This window comes from Anolis carolinensis, chromosome 3, assembly GCF_035594765.1.
Source record: "Anolis carolinensis isolate JA03-04 chromosome 3, rAnoCar3.1.pri, whole genome shotgun sequence".
Lineage (NCBI taxonomy): Eukaryota > Metazoa > Chordata > Lepidosauria > Squamata > Dactyloidae > Anolis > Anolis carolinensis.
The window spans coordinates 244755962-244767012 of record NC_085843.1 but is presented as its reverse complement, the minus strand read 5'-3'; positions in this window follow the sequence as shown (position 1 = coordinate 244767012).

Sequence of the window (11051 nt, the reverse complement as noted above, 5' to 3'; positions counted from 1 at the left end):
TGCTGGATTTAGTTAAAATCAGGCTAATGTTAGATTTAAGAGCATTGAATATATTTAACTCAGGAAGCTCCACCAGGCATCTTAATGTCCTAAGAAAAAGACAACATACACAGTGTGGTCCAACAGGATTAAAGGGACTGTATAGCAAATAGAATACAATATACTGCAATGGAATTGTGATTTTTAAAAAATTTCATACAATGTTGTTTCATCAAGGAAAGCATGTGAAATTTACTTATTAGGGCCAGCCATGAACCATAAAAAGGATCATAAAGGCATCAGCAGGTGGCAGGTCTGCTACTAGCTTTGCTGTACCGTTAGCAAAAATTACTTTGTTAAACTACAACTCCCTCATGGCCATCACAGTCACTACTCATGCCTTCTGGTTGGGGCAAGTTGCAGTCCAGAAATGTATTCTCAAATATTACAACTGTTTCTCCTGACATAATGGACTAAATTCAGTAACAGCACATCAGATAAAGGAAAGGACTTATCAGTCACCTTGTATAGAAGTCACATAGAACTCAAGTTGAGACTGGCACTCAATTCATCCTGAGATTCATCTGACAATGAGCAAATTTGAATCCCAAGCAACATATTTTTCTATTATGAAAGTTAAATTAGCTTATTTTAGGATTTTAATCTAGGTGATTCTTATTTCTCTCATCAGCTTCCATTTACTACATTCCACATTATTTAAGAGGGTGCCCTGACCCCCCAAAGGCTGAATGAGAAAAGGGATAGTTGTGGATGTAAAACTTTCCTTATGTATATCTATATATCTTAATCTAGCAGTCATCCATACATCCATTACAAACATGTACCGTATATACTCAAGCATAAGCTGAGGGGGTCTTTTTCAGCCCTAAAAAAGGGCAGAAAAACTTGACTTATACTCGAGTATATACAGTAAATGGGTTTGTGTATCAGGTATGTATGCCAGAGACACATTCTTTTTTGAAAGATAACTTGCCTGATAACATTGCTAGTGACATTATCAGGGTTTTTTTTTAAACAGCCATAAAAATATTCTTAAAATGCATTGCCTTTTTAAAATTTAACTGAGTAGTCTGAATTTTTTCCTGGGTTTATTCTTGGCTACTGAAATCTGAAACCATGTCCCTGATTTTGATTCACTGCAGCTGGATCTACACTGCCATATAATCCAGTTTCTGAATCCAGACAATATCTTTTGAACTGGATTTTATGAGTCTACACTGCCACATAATCCAGTTCAAAGCAGATAATCAGTATTCAGCATGACAATGTAGATGGGGATGAGTGTTATTTCTGGGAGGAAGGGCTGATGAAAAGGAATGAAGATGTAGGCCCTGCAAAAATCCACAAGATGGTGCAATGGTTTTAATAATCACTCTTTCATAGCCATCTCTAAATACTTTTATTTTGCTACACTTTGATGGAGGGAAAAAGTCCATGGAGGTGACTGATACTAAATTTCAGTATCCTGCTCTTCCAATCAAAACTTTGGCTTCAGCTTTCTTGGTTTTACCACATGAGCCCATGTGACTGTGTATTTGCCATTTTAGGGATTTTTTCCCTTTGCATATAAAATATCTGAGAACATTCAACAGCTGTACCTCCAGGTTATTACCTTGACAAATACTGCTCAGGTGTTTCCTCATGTTTTAGTGCATTGTAAAAACACCATATGTAATCTTGAGGTACATGGGCTTATATAGCACCCTAAGGTTTAATAAATTATGTATCCTGTATATTATCCAGCGACTCCTCCATATAGATGAGCTGAGCATACAGCTGGCTCTAAAAACACCAGTGATGGCAGCAGAAGTTGTAGCCATCCATGGTGTTTTAGAGCCAGCAAAGAAGTGGGACCTTCGATAAAATGATACAATGTGGAGTGTTCCTGTTTAGTGTTCCAGACAGCCAGGCATAGCCTCTTTCAGGATATCTGATTCCATTTACATACCTGTTACCCCAGGTTTCCACCCAACCCCAGCAGTGAATCTTGCACATCTGCTCAACATACTGAGTCTTCATTGGGTTTTATATACATAAGAAACAAAAAGTGAAGGACTGGGTTGGCTGTAAGTATATAGAATTAGTTTGCTGTGATTATAGAGGATTAGTTTAGAGCAGTGGTTCTCAACCTGTGGGTCCCCAAGTGTTTTGGCCTACAACTCCCAGAAATCTTGTCCAGTTTCTCAGCTGTTAGGATGCCTGGGAGTTGAATGCCAAAACATCTGGGGACCCACAGGTTAAGAACCACTGGTTTAGAGTTGCTTCTGAAGATCATTCATGACATCTTTCAGCAGCTCTCTAAGGCCTCTTTTAAATTGCCATGTAAAATCCAGATTATTTGCTTTGTAATGGATTATATGCCAGTGTAGACTCATATAATCCAGTTCAAACCAGATAATCTCAATTATCTGCTTTGATAATCTGTATTATATGGCAGTTGGATTGCCAATAGTGTAGGATCATGGATGTTGCAGTCCCAAACCATCCAGAGTAGTCTATATTTGTCATAGAAGCACAATAAAAGAAGTGAAATCCAAATCTTGAAATTTTATATACAAACAAACAAAAATACAATTCAAATATCTAGCACAACAAAATGAAAATGTTCAAAATGTGGTAACTAAGACAGCCCCTGCACACACACACACCATTTCCACATCTATGCTTAGTGTCTCTTATCCCTTGTTTGTTTTTGACAAATAAGAGTGTGACAGAAAGAGCCACAGAAGGTTGACTTCTAAAACTGGACCTTAATTCACACACAGTGAAAGCAGGCTTACTCTATTGCTTAGGAGCTGTCGTTTTGTAGCATCTTCAATCTTCTTTTCCAAATAGTATTTTTGCCTCACAAAACTGCAATACCCAGGATACCAAAGCATTGTGCAATTGCAGAAAAGGTGGTGCCAGTCTGAATTAATTCTACTGTGAAGATCAGGCATGGGCAAACTTCGGCCCTACAGGAGGGACAAAGTTTGCTCATGCCTGGTGTAGATGCAACCTCAGTTAAAAGCACATGAGAAGGGCCACTAGATTGTATACAGAAATGCCTAGCATCACTTCAGAGAATTACATTAGTTTTTAAGCAATTTGATTTCTTTCTATAAAGGGATTAGTTTTTCAAGCTTTCAAGTATTTACAGTATTCTGGCTGCTTGCAAAAAGAGGTAGTAAAGATAAGGCATTTGCATTTCTAGAAACCCATGACTTCCTTGGATTCATATGCCATTAAACGAGGTATTGTTGCAAAGTGCAGCCTAATAATTTCTGACATCATACAGAACAGCGGTGTTGAGTCTTCATGTCTGTGTGCTCCCACACAGCATGCTGAGCTGCAGCAGTACTCCAAATTACAATTGGCAACTAGATCAGTGGCCAATGAAGAGATTAGATCCATCTGGTCGAATAACTCCTTCCTTATGCTTTCCCCACCAAAATGAAAACATGCTGGGTTTGCCTTCCTTCTTGCCTCCTGAACTGTGACCTACCTGTCTTTTAGCAGGGCCAGCTCCAGCACTTTTAATCATCTCTCGGCAGGGACCCTTCAAAGAATGTTCTAATTGCTGCCCCAATGCCTCTGCGCTAAGGGACCTCCAGGAGGATTTTCCACTCCTAATGACTCCAAGATACAGTTCTCCTTCAGAAGTGTTCTCTAATCCTACTGGGTTTGACCATTCAGAAAAGCTTTACAGGCAGAGCAATCAACAGCTTGACAGAACCAGAGAAAAGGTCTAGTGATCAGTATCTACACTGTAGAATTAATGCAGGTTGACAGCACTTAAACTGCCATAGTTCAATGTTATGGAATCATGGGAGTTGCAGTTTTCCACGGTCTTTTGTCTTCTCTACCAAAGAGTGCTGGTGCCTCATCAAACTACAGATCCCAGGTTCCATAGCATTGAGTCATGGCAGTTAAGGTGATGTCAAACTGCATTACTTCTACAGTATAGCTCAGACATTTTAAGCAGAGTGCCGGTTGGCAGTCCCTTAGGCGGCTGAGGGATCAGACTATATTTTGAAGAAAGAAAAAAAAAAGCATGATCACATTCCTATGCACACTGCACATATCTTATTTGTAGTAAAAAAGAAAAGAAAAGAAAGAAACATGAAAGAACAATACAGTGTTTAAAATGATGAACAACTTTAACCAACATAAATTTACTAGTATTTCAGTGGGGAGTGTGGGCATACTTTTGGCTGATGAGATAGTCAAATTAATTGGGGTTGTTGTTATGTGCCTTTAAATTGTTTCAGATTTGGGGCAACCCTAAGTCTAAAGTTTAGGGCGGGGCCCAGGTAAATGACCTTGGAGGGGCCCTGGTGTAGATGCCCCCTAAAGTAACAGCAGTGGGTCAAAACTGTCCATCTCTGTGTTTTTGACATGGAGAGAAAAACCATGGGATGAATTGCTATTGTAGCACCATTCCCTGTTGGATTTGTTACCTTGTTTGGTTGCAGCATTTCCTGTTTGCTCTTCTTACTTCATTTCAAATGTACATATTTTGACAGATAACAGAGAGGCAGACTGACACTTAGATACTCAATGTACAGATACAAACAGATACAAAACAGTTTCCATATCGGTGGAAGATATATTCCTGAACAGAAAAAAGGAAACTGTGGATAAAACAAGCTTAATTGAAATGAATGACTCCTACTAAAAGTTCCCAACTTTTTTTTTTTAAACCAGGGACCACTTGACCAGGGACCACTCTCAACATTAGTACCAAAATGGTTACGAATCAGTTTTTGGTCGACTTTAAATTTGGTTTGGTTATTTGGGGTGCTGATTCAGAACAACTGCATTGAATAGACCACATCAACTCTATTTTCTCATACAAAACATATCCCATTCAGTAGTCTCCATCTGCTCGCCCACAGAAAACCATATTTAATGATCTAGAGCTGATGTGGTCTATCCAATGCAATTTTCTAAATCAGTACCTTTGGAACCACTGCCATAGAGTCACCCTGAAGAACCTAGAAAATTCCTAGTGAGATGATTTTATGGTATGTTGAAGGTGATTTCATGGTAAGGTGAGGCAGAAGCATAGCAAACAATGACTGGAGGACCTGGACTGCAGCCACATACCAGATCGAATTTGATATAATTGTTTGCACATAGCTATTGAAAACATTTGTCCCTCTTTCACTCTGCATTTAATTTCCTTATAATTCCTAATGTAGTCTCTACTCATGCAGAAAAGCATAGAAACTGCAACTTTTTAAATTCCGTTAATGGGCTAGATTATTCTCAGTCCTAGAAAAAGACACAGTTTAAGAAAGGGTTGTTGCTTCTCTTTGAGAATTGTGAAAAAAATGGAACTTGAGCATATGATTTTTACCTCTATAGCATTATGATGAGGTAGGTTGAACCAATTGAAATACCATCTTCATCAAAAAGTGCTTTTGACCTCGCTTTCTCCTAGAAGTGAAGGAAGTTGTGTTATTCACAATTGCCAAACATGTGGCATAATACAGAATGCAAGTGAATGGAAATATTACTCCTCTGGATTTTAATGATAAAAGTGTAATTGGTCCTTTTTCCTTGTTCCAAATCAATTTTGTTTTATTTCTTTAGTACTTGATTTTGAATTAATTTCACAGTAGGGATAGAGAACCTGCGGCCATTCAGATATCAGCTTCTGAAGCCAGCATGGCCAATGATCAGGAACAGTGGGAGCAACAGTTTAACAACATCTGGAGGGCTACCTGTTCCCCTCAACAATTTTACAGCATTTGGAACAAAAATTATAATAAACATTCCTAGTGAGCTTACAATAAAAGAGAGGCTAAAAACATAAACTGTAAATACATCATAAAAATCAGAAATGAAAGATAAAATACATATAGTAAAATTTATGGCATCATCAACAGTTTTATAAATCTTGAACAATAAAAAATGTCACAATTACTCAAAATCGCTAAAGATATTTAAGAAAAAATAGGTTGGTTTCATTACCATTTATAGCCAATGTAGATAATTTTGGCTTTTACCTCAGTCTCTGCTATGAGATTACTTTTTGTCTGCTACCGTGTTATTCCATCCAATCAAATCCAAATTTTCATAGCTGTTGAAACCACCCAGTTCCCTTAAAGACATATACAAAAACACAAAGCAAATTGAGTGTGAAGAGAGCCCAATTTGTGGTACTCAACTCAGGCAGGGGAAATCCTTTTTCTAAATCCCACTGCTGCCTCCAATTGAGGAGATGTGCGCGCGTGTGAGAGGGAGGGATGGAGGATGTGTGAATGTATGACAGGGAGGATTTAGTGGATAAGGAAGGATAACGGAACTGATTGGGTTTAAATGAGTAAAGATGGTAACTTATATAGAAAAGTACGGTAACTTATATAGATAGGTACAGTAACTGCCACCAACGTGAGGTAATGGGTTTCTTTCAGGCTTACAGAGAGGCAAGGAGACTGATCTTTATGAAGAATAAAACTCAAGTTTATTTTGGTACATAAGCGTGTAGTTTCAATCAGTAAATGTTCCGGATCTTAAGTTACAATGTAGTCTTTCTTGAATGGATATATCTTAAATAACTTCTCTTCGAACAGTAAATAAAACACCCGGTCAACTTATATCACCAGCCTTTCTCCTGAGTGACCATAAGCTACCGTCCTTAGCTGATTCCCACAGCTCCTAATCTTTTCAAAACCTAACCGCAACTGTCCTTTTTAAACCCTCACAGCAACTCCTTTTAAAAAAAGAGGGAATATACTCTAACTGTCAACTTAGCCACACCCCCTTTTTCTCCCAAGGGAAGCTGTGTTACCATGGCAACCTACCAAATGCTGCTTCCAGCTAGTTTCCATGTTGGCCTTTTCCTTGCTAATATATAACTCTTTTTTTTCTTTAACAAACAAATAAATAAAATCATATCAATAATCTCTGTTTAACACATAACTTCTCTACAAGTGCTTTCCCAAGGTAGAAAATTACATATGTCCATAATGTTTTGTAGGATTGGTTTTAGCTTACTTGTGTTCAAGAAAGCAGAAAACCCAGTTATGGAAAGAAGAAGAAGAAGAAGAAGAAGGGGGGAGGGGAGGGGGAAGTGGATTCCATCTAATAGTGGTGGAAGCTCCTTCCTTGGAAGCTTTAGAGTCTGGATGGCCATCTGTCAGGGGTATTTTGTGCTTTTCCTATATGGTAGCGGATTGGACTAGATGGCCCATGTGGTCTCTTCCAACTCTGTAATTCTATGATAGGGAAATGCCCTAAATCCACCAAAAACAGTATTGTTGCTGTTAACTGCATCAAGTCAGCTTCAACTTATGGTGACCCTATGAATGAGAGACGTTCAAGTCACCATCACAAATTGCTCTGCTCAGGTCATGCAAACTTCGGGCTGTGGATACCTTAACTGACAGCCCTTCCACACAGCCATATAATCCAGAACATCAAGGCAGAAAATCTCACAATATCTGCTTTGAATTGGGTTATCTGAATCCACAGTGTCATATATTCCAGTTCAAAGCAGAAAATGTGGGATTTTATTCAGCTGTGTGGAAGGTGCCTGAGTCTTCTTTTTTTCCTTGCTAAGCATTGTTTTCTTTTCCAGCAAATTATGTCTTCTCATGATACTACAGTCTCAGTTTAGGCACCTTGGGTTTCAAATAGAGTTAAGGTTTGGTTTCTATGAGGATTTATTCATTTGTCTATAATTTTTTCCCTTTCAAAACACGAGAATGGTATTCAGGCACCTATCAAGTAAATAAGCATTCAGCTTTCTCTTTCTCTCATGCACACTTGCACAAGAGAAAAAGAAGTGATTTATCAATTATATACAAGTCCCATCAAAACAGAACTCAAGCCCCTTCCACACAGCCCTATATCCTACGATCTGATCCCAGAATATCTGCTTTAAACTGGATTATGTGAGTCCCTACTTCCAGATAATCCGGGATAAATAGATAATCTGGGGACCCTTCCACACAGCCCTATAGCCCAGAGTATCAAGGCAGAAAATCCCACAATATCTGCTTTGGACTGGGTTATCTGAGTCTACGCTCAGATAATGTGGGATTTTCTACTTTGATATTCTGGGATATAGGGCTGCGTGGAAGGGCCCTAGGATCAGATCCTGGAATAAAGAGATAGTGTGAAAGGGCCTCTGATATATTCAGATATATTTTATTCTAACAAGTTGGTGAAAAGCCCAGTATATTTAAGTGTTATTTATTACTGGGCAGGCATTTGAAACCAGCAATGTGTTAAGCAACTCTGACAAGTTCTAGCAATAGGGACACAATGATGCAATTGATTCTCCCTTCATGTCTTCTACGGCTGATGTTTCCATAAAAATCTAGAACATATTTGCAATCAACCAGCACTTGAACTTGAATAAGGCATTGCTCAATCTACACAGAATATGGGGCAGAATCACACAGGCTTGAGATGTTGACTCATCCTATTGTTAAAATGGAGTGCAATAATTATATGTGAATCTCTCTAATGTCATACCCTATTTTCCTGAAAATAAGAACTAGTAGAGGTTTTGCTGAATTGCTAAATATAAGGCCTCCCCAAAAGTAAAACCTAGCAAAGTTTTTGTTTGGAAGCATGCCCAGTGCCCGCCAAACAGAACACCAGAGCAAGCAGGATTGGTAAACGTACATACCAGTTGCAGATGGAAATAATGGTAGTAACAAGAAATTCTTGATAGGATTCACAATTTGTCTGGTTATGTTGGTTTGTGATGATAACTACTGTACAGTATATAACAAATGTTCATTTCTTTTTTGTTCAACAAGAAATGTGAATTCTTCTTCATGGAAAAATAAGACATCCCCTGAAAATAAGACCTAGCACATCTTTGGAAGCAAAAATTAATATAAGACACTGTCTCATTTTCGGGGAAACACAGTATTTGTTGGAATTGGAAGAGCTCATGCTGCTTCTAAATGCCACAGTTTATCTCCTCCTTTCCCTTTCCCTTTTGACACCCCCGTTTGCTTCAATTGCTGCAAATTGAGTTCAAAGCATAGCAGTAATCTGAACTCTATTAACTTGGGAGTGTTAAATCTTGTTCTTCTTGAACTCAGAACACACATTCAAGGTATTCTCTGCTTAAAATAGTAGTTTTGTGTTTTCTTATTAATAACCTTTGCTCTCTTATTGCCTCACCATGTTATTTTGACCACATTTATATGTGGCAATCATATATGTCCCAGTTTTCATCTATGAAATGTTGGCATGAGAGCTCTGTGCTCATAATTATACCTCAGTATTTCCCAGTGGGTAAAAATGACATGCTATGTTAGATACAATGCTCAGTACATTGTAGTCTTTCATTAGAGAGATTAGATTACAGCTCATGGGATTCTCATTCTAATTATCTGAAGCTGATTATATTAGACACAAGGAAATCAAAGGTAATTTAACTCAATCTCCCTTCTCTCCTGCTGATGTCCTTTAGATCAAGGCTTTTCTGATTTTTTTACATTGTTGCTTGCCTTCAAGTTGTTGCCAACTTATTGTCGAAGGCTTTCATGGTTGGAATCACTGGGTTGCTGTGAGTTTTTCAGTCTGTACGGCCATGTTCCAGCAGCATTCTCTCCAAATGAGATGAACCTATTACAGGATTTTCTGGTGCTGAGATTGGACTCGCCTAGTCATCCAGTGGGTTTTCATAGCTGAGTGAGAAATTGAACCCAGGTATCAAGTTGTACTCCAATGCTTTAACCATTACTCTGTACTGGCCCATGATGCTAATAGCTGGTATTAATATGTGCAAATAGAGGTAAAGAAAGAGGTTTGAGAAAAGTAAGAGAACAAAGAGGCATTATACTACGGCCTGTATTTTGATGTGCCACGTGTTTCTTTAGACTCTGTCAAATAAAGTAGCCAACTTCTTCACAAGTTAAGAAAATATAGTTGAGATATTCATGTATGCTCTGTTTTGAATAAAATGTTCAAATGTTTCATAAAGGATATTCAGTATTTTTGGAAGTCTTGTCATAAAGGACCGAAGTTGCAAGAGCAAGATGCCAAATATGCTTCAAAATAAAGCTTGCCCATTCTCCAAAGATATTTTCATTGGCCAGTTACTGGTTTTCTTGGCTAAACTGGCAGTCAGGGAAACAGCAGGCTGCCCAACAACCACACTTGTGTTCTAATTAGATGAGGATTTTCATTCAATGGAATAATTCAAACTTAGACAAATGACTCTCTTTCTCAGATAATATTGTCCTGGATGATATACTGAAAAAGGATTCAGGCTGGCCAATATGTATTAAAGTACCCCATTATCTGCATGGCAAATATCTGAAAGTGGCTATCATTTCACCTCTCAATCTTCTTTTCCAGGCTACACATACTTAGCTCTCCAAATAAGATGGGGCTGGGGTTGACTTTGTGATGTCTCCATTAAGTCAGGGCTTCCCCAAAGCTCTGGAGCTCACTTTGGGGACATTTAAACAGCTGAGAAGAGGGGGTAGCCTTTACTGTCATAAACGTATCTGAGCAGCAAACACAGAACATAAAATTGCTGGTGGTTGTTGTTTGTGGGAAGTGCTAGCACTGGTTGAAATTCCAGATCAATCATAGAGGGTAGGGGTAAAGGAGGGAATGATCCACTACGAATGCGGTTTTCTTGCTCTTGACAGGGGGTTGGACTGGATGGCCCAAGAGGTCTCTTCCAACTCTATGATTCTTTGAAGGGGTCAGAAGGGTTGTCAGTAAGGGTGGCCATCCAGCCCATACTGGGCTGCGTAAATTCCTTCTTGTTGCCAGTGACCTGGTGCCATACTGTGTGGATGTCCCGTCATTACAGTGACTCAAAGGCTGGTCATGCAGACTCCCACTGGGCTGTCGGAGTATCCCACTTCAGATCAGCTAAATGAGCTGTCGGAATTTAAAACACAGCTGAAGACCCATGTCTTTCTGAAGGCCTATTCGGACTGTTTTAACTGACTTTTTAATCACATTCTGTTTATTGTGTTTCAACTTTTGCCTTGGGTATTTTAATGTCCATATTTTAATATATGTTTTTATTGTTGCTTTTTAACTATGATTTAATATATGATTTTATAAATGCAGTTAAC